Source organism: Phyllostomus hastatus, unplaced genomic scaffold (assembly GCF_019186645.2).
Source record: "Phyllostomus hastatus isolate PE091 unplaced genomic scaffold, TTU_PhHast_1.1 phas_scaffold_501, whole genome shotgun sequence".
Taxonomy (NCBI): domain Eukaryota; kingdom Metazoa; phylum Chordata; class Mammalia; order Chiroptera; family Phyllostomidae; genus Phyllostomus; species Phyllostomus hastatus.
In genome coordinates, this window is record NW_025334033.1 from 52,144,318 (window position 1) to 52,160,698 (window position 16,381).

General features: G+C 46.4%; 1 protein-coding gene across 2 annotated transcripts in view; it reads left to right on the forward strand.

Moving 5' to 3' along the window:
• The first annotated feature begins 16,116 nt into the window (after positions 1 to 16,116).
• Positions 16,117 to 16,381, forward strand: part of ESRRB (estrogen related receptor beta) — a 167,686-nt gene continuing 167,421 nt past the window's right edge. Inside the window, exon 1 of one of the 2 annotated variants that reach the window (XM_045823474.1) lies at positions 16,117 to 16,172. The gene's annotated coding sequence lies outside the window, so the exon portion shown is untranslated. The remainder of the gene's footprint in view (positions 16,173 to 16,381) is intronic. The other variant, XM_045823475.1, reaches the window with a different exon arrangement.

Consider the following 16,381-nt stretch of genomic DNA (forward strand, 5'->3'; position numbering starts at 1 on the left):
AATAAGTGTGTTTTAAGTCCCTGAGTTCGGGGATAATTTGTTACGCAGCAATGGATGACTCATGCAATAGCCAAGAGCTGGGCCAGGATTGGGACTGAGGCTGTTGGACTCTGGAGCCCACGCTTGACCGCTCTGCCTCACAGCAGCTGAGGGGCCCTTCGGGACTGAGCCACTCAGGTGGTTAAGGCCTGTCTGAGAGGGGCGAGTGAGCTTGGATGACTTTCTCAGGTTGTCACCTTACACATGGATTGAGACTGAGATTAAAGTAATGTCCTGGTGAAAAGAGATTTGCCATGGACACCTGGAAAGTGTCTCATCTCCCTTAGGATTCATTTAGCCCTGTCCTAGAGAACGGTAAGAAATATACATTACTTAGGTCTGGGGGAGCTTTATTCCTTAGTTATCTGGTAGGCAAGAAAGAGCCCTCCTTTTGTAAGAAAGGGGGTGTCATCAGGGCGGCCTCGGACCCAGAACAGGAGGGAATAATCCCTGACAGTGTCCTCAAGGAACACTTCTAAGCCGAGGAAGCCTCATGCGGTGTGTGATACGGCTCTGCCTCCAGAGCTGGAGGACCTTGTCTACGACCAGGAAACAATCCGGACTTGATCTCACTAACCCTGGGGACAAATGGAACTGATCCGAATTTATGTATTAGTGTGCTCTTTAAATAGTGGAATCCTGCCATTTCTCTCCTGGAAGTAGGGACAAGACAAACTGGTCATTGAGACATTCTTTCCCCTTCTTGTGAATGACTTCCTTCAGCTCTGGAAGAACTGGCAAAGTCTCTCAGAGGGAGACTGGAAACTCCAGAATTTAGCGGAGTCCAGAGCTCATCCTTGAGTGACAAAGAAAACCAATGTGAAGGACAATGTAGTGCATTCATTTTACAGGTGGGACCTGTGTGGAGCAAGAGAGAAGAGAGATGCTACGTACTAATCATAGGAAAGCACTCTCTGAGGCAAAGATGCCTTGGTCACTGAAAAAACATGACCATTTCAAGTTGAGTTTACACTGTGTTATCCCACCAGACTAATGTCTTTTGGGGAGCTGTGTATGTGCCTAGTTTAGTGGGCCAGTTAGATGAAGCAACTGGCCTCTCTGAAGTGTGCACTGACTCAGCTACTGACGGATAGCTCCACCCAGAAGGACCCACATCCACCACGGGGCCCAGAGAACCTTTTCCACCCAGCTTGGGGAGATTCCACGTGGGTGGAGGCAGCTCCATCCTGACCATCTGGTCAACCTGGTCTACAATTGAAGCATAATAGGCTTAGACTAGGAGGGAGACAGGAAGGACGGAGCCACACGGAGCCCCTGCTGCATTAGTGGTGGTTCTCACAGGAGATGGAGAAGTTTCTGAGAAGGAACATGGGAACACAATAAAGAATGCAGAACATTAACCTCTAATCTCCTGTGTTGTAATTTCATTCTAAAATCACGCACCCCCTGAATAAGGAGAATTCCCACAGACCTGATCATAGGAGGGAAGAGGAAGGGAAAGGTTAGACTGGTCGGTGTACCTCATCAGCAGCCCCACTGTAGTCTGGTTGTAAGCGGCAGAGACTGGCCGAGCTAACTTGAACAAAATGGCAGTGCCCTGGAAGGATGGACAAGGCCAAGCCTCAGTGAGTCCAAGGGTCAGGGCACAGGAGCCTGGGGATGCTTGGCCATTTTCAGCCCTTGGGACACCTGGCTCAAGACTCACCATCCACAGAGAAAGCATTTGACTGGCCCAGCTTGGGTCGCGTGATTGACAGTACCACCAAGGCTGCAAGAAATGGGTGTGGGACAGCTCCCCAAAACAAAATTGAATTGAAGGTGCCAGGAAAAGGGTACACTGGGGAAATAAAAACAAAAGGCCATCTACTACTTTACAACTAATTACACACATGCACACACACTCATGAACTCTTCATGTTTGTCTATTAAGTTAGCATTAGGCAAAGACAGCTTTCTCTCCGCTGACCCTGGGCCCGTCCAGCAGAAACGAGACCTGCACCACCTCGTTGTGGATGGCCCTCTTTCCCTTCACAGACTCCCATCAGCACCAAGGCCGCCCTCCCTGCCGCCCTTGTCAAGTGTGTGTACTGGAGACATACTCATAAGCAGGCCCGGGCAGGAACTACGAAAAGCGTGTGAAATAATGTGTACAGTTGCCCCTTTCTGAGGAACCTCTTTGGATGCAAATAGACGATTCTACAGAGGACCAGGGCAGGGCCCAGGGACAGAAGCTGAACCTTATTTAAAAACGACAGTGAGATGTCTGTATTTGTTTGGGAGTGTGGATTGCGGGGGCAGGGGGCACGGCGGTGAGGTGTGGGCCAGTCTGATGGGGACTGGGAGTGGAGCAGACAAGGCCATTAGTGTCTCCTCCACCCCGAGCCGAGGGATGTGCACTCGCCTATCCTTGGGAAGCACCTGGTGCTGGAGGAAAATGAACCCAAAGCCAGTCCTCCGAGAGAGGCTTCTTCACGAGTAGGGCCACAGGGGGCACGCGGGAAAATCATCAGGGTAACCAGCCTTAATAAAGGTAGATGAGATGTGAGAGGGGTGGGTAGGTGCAGGGGGAGTCAGAGGGAAGGAAATGATTGCAGGAGAAACAGATGCAATTGAACAAGACTCATGGAGATGGATTTCCCTGCCTTGGTCCAAACTCAAATCCCTGTGCTCAGATTAATTAGCAAGGAAATATTTTTCTGTCTGCAGAAAAAGGCTGCTGGATTGCCAGTGGGACATGAGGGTGGGCAGTCTATCAAATAACTACTAATTAGGTTACTTCCCACTGCTGTTGACATGCTGGGGACACGTTCCTGGGCCAAAATAAAGGGGGAAGGTGGGGGGAGAGGAACGGAGACAGACACAGGTGCGGGCCAGGATCCTCTCTGCTCGTTTTAGAAAATTACTGGCTGGGATCAGGAAGGAGAACCCGGTCCAAAGCCCAAAGAGGGGATGGCAGGGGGGAAGCAAGGCGCTGATTAGCAGACAGCCCAGAGCTGAGACCTGCACGGGGGCTTGTATTTCACAGCGTTCTGCACAGGCTCTAAGGACATACACAGGACAGCCACTCACTGGTAAGTCCAAGCCCTGGGTGGGGTGGGCACAGATGGGGTAGGAATCCGGACGACAATAAGCACAGTGGGTGCTGACTGTTTACTGCCCGTCAGGTAGTCCTTCATTTGTTCATTCACTGAACAAGTGTGAGGGGTGGGGCGGGGGCAGGAGATTAATGTACACGTCTCATTGGTTCTCACAACTGTGGGACAGGTATTTGAGTCCCTTTTTATAGATGAGGAAATTGGGGCTCAGAGAGGTTTAATAACTTACCCATAGTCACACAGCCAGTAAGAAGTGGTGAAGCTGAGTTTTGAACCCAAGGTTGGCCTGATTCAACCCTTAAGCACTGCTCAAGGGATAATGCACACCTGGCCATATATATTCTTTTCTTCTGTGTTCCTTTGTCTAAGTTCCCCAATTCTGCCCTGAAGTTCTCAAGGCACATTCTTTAGTATGTCACATGCCAGGACCTTTAGTGTACTTCAGGAGGGACCCCCCCCCCCACCCGCCACTGCTGCCAGCTCCATTTTTCCTGAGGTCTGAGACTTGGAGGCCATCACCTAGTTCCATATTTTGGAAACCCCCCAAAAAGGGTTGGACGACACATTCCACTAATGATACCACCAAGCCGTCTACATGTGCGCCACGTGGCATTGGCCTTCTTCCTTATGTCCTGTCTTCACTGGAGACAGGGCAGTGAATCGGCTGCTACTGCCAGTGGCCCTGGGCCCCGTCTCCTGGGCTGGCCCATCCTCCTCCTTTCACCCTTTCCTGGTAAGCAGGGTGGGCCCACGGGGTGCCCCACTGCTCTCTGGGTGAGGAGCCTCACGCCTAACGTGTCTGGCTCTTCACCGCTGTTTCTTCCTTTCTTTCCTCAGAGCTCTCTCTTTCGAGTTCCTTCTGCGGTTCAAGCAGCTGTTTGTAGCCCATGCACCAGCTTGTGAGTTTCTGGAGACCAAGGGCTATGTCTTGTGCGCTTTTGTGTCCCCTTCACTTATTGTTGTACCAGGGACCCCTGACTGTGCCGTGAATGTTTGCTGAATGAAGGAGCAAATGCCAGAACGACTCTATCTGGCTCACATCCGGCCTGCTTCTAAATGTTTCCCTAATTTTCTGTGCTGCAACAGACACCCCTCTGTAGTGGTACTGGGGTGTCTAAGTATTTCCTGCTAAGTATGACAGAAAGATGACAGTGTCCCCAAGACGCCATTTTACCCCACATATATCCAAGTTCCTTCTTAATGTTCAATGAGTGGAGACCTCATGCAGGTGCTGCTACTGTTGCAGACAGAGATTGGCGTTCACGTGCTGCTGCTCCTGGTCTCTAGCCTCTGAGAGCCGGATGCAGCCCTGGGGGCCTGGGTGTGCCAGGGTCCGGGTGGGGAGCCACACAGAGTGGCTGGGAATGAAAGAGTGTCCGGAAAACCTGCTTCCTCGGAGCTAGTCCTGCGTGAGCACATGGAATCCATCCACAGAGGGGCGAGATAGCAGAGCAAGTGGGTTACCTAAAAATAGCAGCGCTGGTTTCCCACATTTAGAGATGGGTCCTCTGCGACTCGTCTTGGCTGGTTTGCACAAGTTTGCTTATTTATTGAGAGTCAGAGAAAAGGATCAAATCATTCCCTCAAAGATGGGATTCTGTCACTCCTACAAGGAGCAACCGGACAGGTGAGTCGAGCGAGGAGCTCTGGAAGCCCCGGAGGTCTAGGGCTGGCTGTGAGGGAGGGGGATAGGCCGAGGAGCCGCCCCTCAGCCGCCCCCCCTGCACAGCATGGTTGGCAGTGGGCTGACCGAACCTCAGCCCAGTCGCTGGGATGCTGGGCGCACGCATCCATTCGTGCCAGTGCAGGGGCCGGTATGTATCCCTCCGAGGGAATAGACGATGTGCAGAAATCACCTCGCTCAGCATGAGGCACACATCCTAGGAGCTCAATCAATGTTAATTAGGGAGTTGATGAGGTGGCCTCTGCAGTCAGGGCAGGAGGGGACAGGGGACAAGGAATCCAATGTAAAACAGCCGGGTGTTTTGAAAAAAGCCAGGAAGCTGTCGGTTCAAATCCTAACTCTGGAGAAGGTATTTTAATATTGTAACTTCAGGCAGGTGACTTTACCTCTCAGAATCTGAGTCCTCATCTATAAATATTAAAAATGGGGGTAATAATACCTGTCTCATTTTGGTTGCTGGGATTATTAAGTGAAATAATATAGGGAGAGTGTCTCTACAAGGCTGAATTCAATAAACTATAGATATTTTTCTCTTTATCATCATTTGTTATGAGTATCATCAGCGGTGAGGATCCTCAGATTGTTAACAGTTAGAATATTACTTTAAAAAAGGACTGAAATTTAAGCTGCCAATTTTCCTGAAAGTGACGTATGGATTTAATGCAATTCCAATCAAAATGCCAGCAGGCTTTTAAAAAGTAGAAACTGACAAATATATTCTAAAATTTATGTGGAACGTCAAAGGCCTCATGATAAACCAAAACAATTTGGAAAAAGAAAAAGTTGCAAAATGTATACTACCAGACTACAAGACGTAACTATAAAGCTACGACAATAAGTGATTGGTATGAGGACCGGCACACTGGTGAGTGGAACAGGAGGGAGAGTTCAAATGTAGACCCAAATAGTCAGACACCCAGGTATGTGGTCAAGTATTATTCTGAGTGTTTCTATGAGGATGTTTGTTGATGAGGTTAACATTTACATCAGCAGATCGAAGAAAGCAGATGGCTCTCCCTAATGTGGGTGGGCCTCATCCAAGCAGTGGACGGGCTGACTAGAACAAAAAGGCTGACACTCCCTTGAGTAAGAGATGATTCCACCTAAGCAGGTGGACTGCCTTTGAACAGGGACGCTACATTTTTTTTGCCTTTGGACTTGAACTTACACATCAGCTATTCCTGGGTCTTAAACCTGACAGATTCCAGGCAGGAACTGTGCCGCTGGCTCCTCTGTACCTCCGGCTCGCCAGCTTGCCCGGCGTATCTTCAGGCTTGTTGGCCTATAACCACATCAGCAAATTCCTTATAAATATCCTATATACATAAAGATCTATCTACTTATCTATCTATTCAACTTCCTACTCATTTACTTATCTATCTATCTATCTATCCATCCATCTACTCTCCTATTGGTTCTGTTTCTCAGGAGAACCCTGACAAATAGAGACGTAAACTTTTGCTCAGTAAAAGACACTGTGGTAGACTGAATGATGGCTTCCCAAGGTGTCCATGCCCCAATCCTGGGATCCGTGACTATGTTCACGTGAACATAGTCAGTTACCATGTGGCTGTGTCTCTGTTACACGGTAACAGAGACTTTGCAGATGTAATTAAATGAAGGATTTGAGACAGGGATGATTTCTTGGATTGTCCACTGGGCCTAATATAATCATAAAGGGTCCCTTTAAAATGAGGCAGGAGTAAGAGAGAAGGTGTGAGGATGGAAGCAGCAGGTGAAATGTAGGCTCTCTCTGCAAACCAGGAAAGCCTGGGAAACTCATTGTCCTCGAGAGCCTCCAGCAGCAGCCCTGCTGCCCGGCCAACACCTGGATTCCAGCTCAGTGAAACTGGCTCCTGCCTGACCTCCAGAACCATCACATAATGAAATTGTATTGTTTTGAGCTGCTCAGTTTGTGACAGTTAGTTATGGCATCAATAGGAAACTAATGCAGACACTACTGAGCAGATGTGTGCACGCACGCACACTCACAGGACTTGTACTAAGAATACATAAAGAAGTCTCACAGCTCACTGATAAGGTAAACGACCCAGTTTAAAAATTGGCAAAAGATTTTCATGGATAAAAAAAGAAAGAAGATATGCAACTGGCCAATAAGTACACGAAAAGATGCATGTTATTATGAGCAAGACACAAATTAAAACTACAACAACATACTATTGCATGCCCATTAGAATGGCTAACATTGAAAAGATTGCCAATACCAAGTACTGATGAGGAATTGGACTGATTGGAATTCTCATACACTGCTGGCCAAATGCGGAATGGTCATCCACTTTGGAAAATTGTTTGCTAGTTTATGATAAAGTTAAACGTACATTTCCTATACAACCCAGGATTCAACTTTGAGTTATTTACCCAAGATAATGAAAACATGTTCATGAAAATACTTTATTTGTAAAACTAAAAACAACCCCACATGTCCATCAATTAGAGAATAAATTATGGTATAATAATATAGTGGAACACTTCTCAGCAATAAAAAGAACTACAGATACACACACCACCATGGATGAATCTCAAAAACCTTCACAATAAATGGACCAAGTCAGATACAGAGAAGTACATACTCTGTGATTCCACTTATACAAAACTCTAGGAAAGGCAAAATGAACTGAAGGTATCAGAAAGCAGATCAATGGTTGTCCAGGGCCAGGGGTGAGGTGGGCAAAAGGCAGGAGAAAGCTTTTGTGGAATGATGGAAATATTTTATATTCCGATTGTGGTTGTTGCTAGAGGTCAGCAGAATTTTTTTCTTATAAAGAGCGTAGATAATAAATATTTTTAGCTGTGAGGACCATATGGTCTCTGTTACAACTACTGGGTTTTGCCACGGCAGCATGAAACCGGACGTAAACAATGTGTAAACAAATGGGTGTGGTTGGATTTAGCTCCCAGGCCCTACCTGCTAACCGCTAGGGTAGACTCATCCAGCTATTACCTTAGAATGAGTGTATATTATTGCATATAAATTCAATCTCAACATGCTTGTTAAAAAAGCACAAATCGAGAATAACGTGTAGCTAATTTTGGAGTTATTTTTGACATCTACATACAGAAAATACACAAATCAATGTGTACAGCTCGATTGTAGCCATTCGGTGCGGAGCGGCATCCGACTGCAGTTAATTGGCGTGTCCTGATAACAGCCGCTGTGGAGCGCATTTCTAAATGCTTGTTGGCCATTTGGACGTTTTCTGGTGAATCTTTACCTATGAAGCCATTTCAGCCTGGAAAGTACAGATTTAAATTTTTTAATATATAAAGAGAACTATTTAGATTTTCTCATTTTTCTTATCAGTTTTCAGTTTATTTTATTTTTTATTTTTTTAAGATTTTATTTATTTATTTTTGGAGAGGGAAGGGAGGGAGAGAGAGAGAAACATCAATGTGTGGCTGCTGGAGGCCATGGCCTGCAACCCAGGCATGTGTCCTGACTGGGAATTGAACCTGCGATGCTTTGGTTCGCAGCCCGTGCTTAATCCACTGAGCTATGCCAGCCAGGGCAGTTTTCAGTTTATTTTTAAAGGAATTTGTCCATGTCATTAAAATTGCTACTGTATCAGTACAAAGTTGTAATATTCTTATCTTTTTAAAGTCAGTAGCATCCACAATGGTGTCCCCTTTTTCCTTTTGTGTCTCTGTGTGAATCTTGTTGAGGGTTTAATAGTTTTTTAGTCTTTTCCAATAACTAATTCTTTGGCTTTGTTGACTTTTCTCTTATATACATTTATTTTCTTTTTAAATAATTTCTGCTCTAATCTCTATTGTTTCCTGTTTTGTTTCTTTCTTAGGACTTAATTCACTGTTGATTTTTAAATTCTTGAGATGAATTCTTAGGTCATTTGCTTTCAGCATTTCTTGTTTTGTTTTATATTTTATATATATGTATATGTATATATATGTATATGTATATATATATGTGTGTGTGTGTATAATTAGGGGTATAAATTTTCCTCTAAACACAGTTTTAAATACCCCTCAAAAATTTTAATATGCCACATTTTTATTATCATTCAATTAGGAATATTTTCTAATTTCCATCACAATTTCTTCTTTTGCTAACTAGTTGTTTAGTAGTATTTCACTTAATTCCTAAACATTTGGGGATCATCTAGTTATCCTTGGGTTAATTATATCTGGCTTAATTACTTTGTGATCAGAAAAATTACTTTGGTTTATTTTGGTCTTTTAGAATTTGCTGAGAGTTGCTTTGTAGCTGAGCATAAGGCCAATTTTGTTGGCCATCACTTATGCACATTTAAAAAATGTATTTTCTAAAGTTGTTGAATGAAGTGCCCAATAGGTATCAATTAGTTCAAGTTCATCAATCATGTTGACAGAGCTTCTATATTCATACTGATTTTTTGTGTCCTTGTTCTATTACAGCTGCTGTTTTTTAATATTTAATACTTTTTAGATTTACCCACAATATATGCCCTTTTCATTTTTCACTCTATTTCCACGTTGACACACGGGGCAGTTTGCCCCTTCCTGGGGAGAACTGCCCTTCGTGGTTGACTGCGGGTCTGACGGCAACAAAATAGTTATTTTTGTTTGCCTGAAAATGTCTTTATTTTGCCTTCACTTTTGAAGGATTTCCACGGAGTACCTTAGGTCTACATGCACTTACTTCAAAGACGTCACTCCTCGTCTTCTAGCTTCCATTGTTCACGTTAGGAAGTCTGCCGTTTGAGTTATCGCCAGTCCTTCGAGTGCAACGTATCTTTTTACTGTGGCTGCTTTTGAGGTTTTCTCTTTGTCTTTAATTTTCAGAACTTTGAGTAGGATGTGCTTGGCTGTAACTTCCTTTGTATTTATTCTGCTTGGGATTTGTAGTGCTTGTTGAACATTTGGTTTGATTTCATTAATCAATTTTGAAAATTCTAGGTCTTTATTTCTTTAGATACTGCTTTCACTAACTGCCTCTCTTCTCAGCCTCTGGGACCACAGATCTACATATTTTAGAACTTTTCACCATACTAATGCCTGTTTGCTCTTCACCCTCCCCTACATTTTTCTCTGTGTTTCAGCCTGATTTTTTCCTACTGACCCATCTTACAGTAAAATAATGCTTTCTTTATTTTTGTCCATTATGCTGTTATTCATATATTGAGTTTTTAAAGTTGATACTGCAGTTTTTTTCAGTGGTAGAATTTCCAATGTTTTCAACACATTCCAATTCTTAGATGAATTCCTCCATTTTGTCAGTTATATATATTTTTGAACATTTCATCACATTTATTTTGAAGTCTATGTCTAATAATGCTAATATCTGGCTCATCTGTAGCCTTGTTTCTTTTAAAAAAGATTTAAAAATTATTTATTTTAAATTGTTTATTTACTTTTAGAGAGAGGGGAGGGGAGGGAGAAAGAGAGAGGGAAAAACATCGATGTGTGAGAGATACACCGAACAGTTGCCTCTCACACACCCCGACTGGGGACCTGGCCCACAATCCAGGCGTGTGCTCAGGCTGGGAATACAACTGGCCACCTTTTGGTTCTCAGGCTGGCACTCCATCCCCTGAACCACACCAACCAGGGCATAGCCTTGTTTCTATTGTTCTGCCCTCTACTTTTGTGTGCCGGGAAATTTTATTCAACCCCAGGTTGGTGTAAGAGCGGTAGTAGAGGCTCTGGATAAAGTCAACTTCCTCCAGAAAGGTTTTACTCTCTCCACTGGAAGGCAGTGAGGGCAGGGCCACTCACCAAATGGAGACTGAGGTGACTCAAAGCTGGGTCTAGACGTGTTAAGTCTTACTCTTCCCCTGACGTTCCTCACTCTCAGGGTATGGCTCTCCAGAGGTTCTGACTGGGAGCTCAGGATGGTTTCAAGTCATCTTATCTCCTTGACATCCCACTGTTTGGAAACTCTCCAATGCCCCCCGACTTTTCTGTTTGTTCTTGGTGGGACTACTGGTGTAATACAGGTGCTCTCCTATACTGAGAAACAGCATTTAGGAAACATTCTTCTTACAGTCCCTAGAACTGTCATTTAGGCTCTGATCTAGGACTAGAATTCATACATTTTCTGAACAATACTTATTGAGTTCCTACTTACAATTTCAAGCACTGTTTCGGTGCTGAAGCCATAGCAATAAACAAAGAGCAAAAGTCCCTGTGTGTGTGGTACTTGTATTTCAATGGGAAAGATGGAAAAGTGGCAAAATAATTAAGTAAAATATATAGTGTGTTAAATAATGGAAAGTGTGAGGGAAAACACATAAAGAAAGAGGAATAGAAATGTTTAGGGGAGTGAGTTATAGTTTTATGTAGGACAGCCAGCTGAGGTCTCACTGGAAATGGGACCTAAACACCTGAAGGAGGAGAGAGAGCAAGTCATGTGGCATCTGGGGGAAGAGCACTCCAGGCAGATGGAGCAGCACCTGCCGGACCACGAGGCAGGGCACACCCAGGGTGTTTAAGGAAGAGGGAGGAGGCCAGTGTGGCTGGCGCAGATGAGTGATGGGAGAGTAGCAGAAGGTGAGGTCCAAGTGGGGGCCACTTATGGAGGACCTTGGAGATCTTCAGAAAGACCTCAGCTTTTACTGTGAATAAGATGGGAAGCCATGGGAGGGTTTAAGCTTAAGAGTGACATGACTGTCTTATGATTTAACAGGTTTACTCTGGTTACAGTGTAGTGAATTCATAGAAGAAGGGCAACAGAGGAAGCAAGAAGACTTGTTAGAAAGCAGTAGTCTAGGGAGGAAAGGTCTCAGATTGGGGTATAAAAGAGAAAGTGCTAGGATGAAATCCAAAGGATCCAATATGGGTTGAGAAAGAGGAGGGTCAAGATGCTCCAAGGATTTTGGCCTCAGCAATTAGAAGAACAGAAAAATCATTTACTATGAGGAGAACATATTTGTAGGGGTAGAGAGGGGGATTGTAGAAACTCAACATTTGACAGGCTAATTGGCGATGCCTACTAGACATTCAAGTGGAATGAGATGTTTGGGCATAAAAGTATGAGATTCAAGGGGGAGGGCTTGGCTGGAAACGTAAATGCAGGAGGCATTGTGAATAGCCAGCATTATGTTGGAAGTTAGGAGACCCGAGGATATCATGAAGAGAGAAGTAGGTAGAGAAGAGGTGAGGCCCAGGACTGATCCCCAGCTACCCCAGCATTTAGAGGTCCAAGACATGAGAAAAAAGCAGCAAAGTAGACGAGGAAGGAATATCCAGAGACATAGCAGGAAAAGGCAAAGTGTGTGATGTCCAGGAGGGAGTGACCAGCTATGTCACGTGTGTCACAGAGAGGTCCAATTAGGTGATGATGGGCAGTTGGCCACCGGATTTAGTGATGTGGAGGCGGTTGGTTACTCTGAGAAGGGTCCTTGGTGTCATGGTAGGAAAGAAAGCCTTTTATATATGGGTTCAAGAGAGACTGGCAGAAGATAAATTTTAGACAGAAAGTATGGATGACTCTTTCAAGGAACTTTGCGATAAAGTTCCCTGACAAAGAGGAAGGGTAGAAGCTATGTTGGGAAGACAAGTCAGAGAGAGTTTTTCCAAACTGGATAAACAGTAGCCTATTTGCAATGATGGATGAATAGTCCAGCAGAGGGCAAATACGGGTGATGCAAGAGAAAGGGCAGAATATCTGGAATCATGTCCTTGAGTGGGTGAGAGGGACTGGGGTCCCGTGCACACGAGGGGGTCGCCTCTGTGAGGAGCACAGACAGTTCAACAACAGCTATGCAGAGCCAGCCAAACTGCTTCAGGCCACAGATGTCCCAGAGGAGCTAAGGTTCTGACCTGTCTGCCCTCAGACTTCTGTATCTTAACTTGTATTTCAATACGGAAGAGCCAACGAAGATTCAGCAAGAGGGGAAAATTAGTACAAGGAAGGGGGCTCCTTTGGGAACAGAGGAAGTGGGTTCCTTCTCTCAGCTCCTGGCCTTTGGTTCAGGCTACTTCCCAGGAGCTGCAGGGTAGCCTGAGGGGAGGCCAAAGTCTACAGGTGTGCCTGGACCTGAAGGTCAGGCCGTCACTCCCCCTCACTACAGGGACGCACACATCTCTGCCTTGTTTCAGGTTCTCATCATTCGCCAGGGCCCCAGGACAGGCTCCCACAACTACGTTACCTCTTCCCCCTTGCTCCTCTCCACTAAGGAGTCAGTTATCAATCTTATAAATTGTTTCAGAAATGTTTCCCCGAAATCCTCATTTCTCTCCCTTCCCTAGTGCTGCCTAAATCTCCACCTGCATTCTCTGTCTCTGGTCTTATCTCAAGACCTTCTTCTGGTCTGCCTGCCTCCCGCTCCCTTCTCCTCCACCGTTCTATGACCACTTGAGTCAGCTTCATAAAAAACCAAGCCGGGTTTGTCACGTGTCTGTTTTAAAGCCTTTCTAGCTTGCACATGGCTAGAAGCAGGAGTTTTGAACCCGGGGGTCTATATGCTCCCTCAAATCACACATATAATTTTGGGTGTATCATTATGTGTGCTTTTTGTGGGGAGAAGGCAGTAGCTCATTCTCAGAGATACCCATGTCCTCCGTAGCTGAAGAATCACGGGCTTGAAGGTGAACATGCAAACTCCCTTTTTTGAAATGCAAGGTTCTCCATTATTTGGCCTCCCCGTGCCTGCCGTCACTCTTCCACACTTAACAGAAGGTTTGTTGAGCATCTACGGAGCGCCAGGCACTGTTGTAAGCTCTGGGGAGACAGAGACAGACAAGACCCTGAGTTTACCTTTCATCAAGGCTGGGGTTGCAGAGAGTATGGACACAGGAAACAAACAACAGGTAAATAAAAAGAATAATATTTTAAAAACACAGTAAGGACCATTTGGGGAATTAAAGTAAGATTACGTGAATGCACATAGGTGACTACTGTAGGTGGTATTGTAAACTGAACTAGCCAATCGGGTCAGTGACATCTTTTAGATTCTTTTTGGACATAATGGGAATGGTTCAAGAAGTTTGAAGAGGATGAGTGTCAGTGACCCCCGCAATTTTACAACTGTGTTAGAGGAGGAGCAATTACAGACCGAATTACACTATCATAAAGACTTTTGTGGACTAAACTTCTACTGGAAGGCAAGCACAAAACCAGTTCATATACTCGTTCTGTGGGCTCAAGGGAATCCTAGCTCTCTGTCCTTCCAGGCACTCCAAAAACCACCAAGACTCCAGAGACAGAACTCTTATTACCCTGGTAGCCCAGCAGCAACCAGAATCTCCCAGAATTCATGGCTAGCTGCTGAGGGAACCACTGGGGATTTGGCTTACAGCATCACCCCAATGGGTAAAAACCTGCAGACTCCACTGGACTCTTATATTCTGTCATGCGAGGGAGGAGAATGCTTCCAAAGCATGTTAGCTAGACCTTGGGCACAGCTGTTTGACTGGGGAGGTGCTTTCAGGAGGTGCCAGTGAGGGACTAGGGAACTAAAGCAGGAACGGAGAGAAGGCAGCAAAGGGTATAATAAGGAGAGAGGCTTGGCTATGAACAGGTGGACCTTAATCCATCTGAGGACCCCCAAGACACCATGCAGAGCGAACGTGGGAATCTTCCCACCAAAGGACTGGGAGACGGGTGTACCTCCTATTGGTTGAGAATTGGACGCGAGCACTAACTCTCCTGGATGGATCTGCTTTCAGCAGAGCAAGCTCCAGTGGTGGTGGAAAATACAGGCAAAAAAGAGAAAAAATACTGGTACTTGCAGTGGGAGGTCGCCGGGACACCAGCTGCCCAGACGCAAGTGAAACCAGATGGGCAGGGCTGGGGCGCCCACAGTACCCTCTCCCAGAGAACTTCAAACTTCCTAGGAGAGCCCATTCCTAATTTACCAGTAAAAACCCCCTTGCTGACACTCACTTATGCTGCTTAGCCAAGAGTGGTTTATTCATCTGGACACAAATACCAGATGCTCCGACCGTGGGCCTCCTGGGTGACCTCCAACCCTCGCCCTGCACTGTGCGTTCCTGGTGGAGACGCTAGCAACCCCGGGATTACAGCTTAACCTAAGTCACACACACCGCGTATCCCACTTCCACGCCAGGGTCTTTTAAGGTAAATTACAGACACTCTGACCGGAGGGTGGCCAGGGAAGTCCTCTCGGAGGAGTGACCATGAAGCTGAGATCTGAATGACAAGAAGGAGCCCACCTGGCAAGACTGAGCGTTTTAGGCACGGGGGCCAGTTCCTGCCCCATCTCCCCTTTTTTCCTCCAGGTGCGCCAGGACCTTCTATGCCTTTTGTTTGTCTGCCTGGAATACAGCACTCGTCTGCCTCTAATTCCTGGCAAGCTCCTCTTCAGGCTGCAAAACCCAGCCCAAATATCTCACTTCTTCATAAACTTTTTCCAACACCTTGAGGCAAGTCCTCTGAGCACTTGGTTCTACTTCTGCCTTAGGATTTAGTCTGTTGTATTATACTTTGTCCTTTCACGTGTTCACCTTCTTAAGAAGGCTTGTTCATCTCCTTGTCCTGGTCCTCAGCCCAGTGCCTGGCCCCAGGCCGGTGCTCAGCAAACACCTATTCGGTGAATGGTATCAGTGGGCTGGGCGGGGAAGGGCAGTTAGTTAGGATAAGGGGCCAGCGTTGGCTCCTCTTCCTAAGCCACTTGCTACCAAGTCCTCCTACGCCCAGCCCAGAGCCTCACGCCCAGCGGTACCTGGAAGGGAAATGCTAATGATGTCCGGAAGGGAGGGGCTTTCTTCTGTGTGAGCACAAAGTTGGGTCTTTAGGGATATGCTGTGGGGCAGGTCCAGCCCTCTCCCATTCCACGGTTTAATGTGTAACTTGTCACCTTTCCTCAATGTCGATGTCCTTTATGTGCCTGTCACACTTTCACCTTGCTCAGTCTCCTTGGTTACCACGTGCAGCCTAGTCCCGCTGCAGACCTGCCACAGGCCCAGCCACCTCTGCTCCAGGATGACTGACTGACAAGGCCCCGGTACCCTTGTCTCCAGCCCTAGGGGCCTGACCCTGGCTGGATTTCTCACACCCACCGGACAGGCCCCAAACCACCCCCACCCTGGGGCCTGCTCCCAGGGACACGGGGTATTCCTGGAGGGTAGGTCCTCGGGGGCAGGGCCTGTCCTGTGCCTCCCCTGGGGCCTTGCACATTGGAGGCGTTCCAGAAGTATCTGTGGAGTTAAACCGAACTGCTGTCCCTTCTCCTGGTATGGTCCCTTCATTGGAAGACTGTTTCTGTCTCTGAAAAGCTGCACCAACCCACAAGCCCTCCCTCCCTCCCTGCTACCTTCTCTCTCTTCCCTCCCTCCTTTCCTATCTTTCTTCGACAAATATTTGTGGAACACCTCGTATAAGTCAGGCACGGAGGGTCCCGTGGTAAGTAAGACATTCCTGCTACCTCTCGTACAGAGATGACCTTACATGGGAGCCGAGTGAACAGGCCCACAAGGTGAGCTCAGACTGTCAGGGAACCGAGCAGAGGCCCCCGGCGGAGAAAGGAGAGGTGTCTGCCTGGAGAGGGTGGTGAGGGGCGGGGCCACTGGAGGAGGCGACGGGACACCTGACGGACAGGGTCAGTGTCTTGATATAAATGCTGTTTCTTAAAAAAAAAAACCCCTGTAGCTAATGACATAAGGTTAACATTTGTTCTTTTGAGTG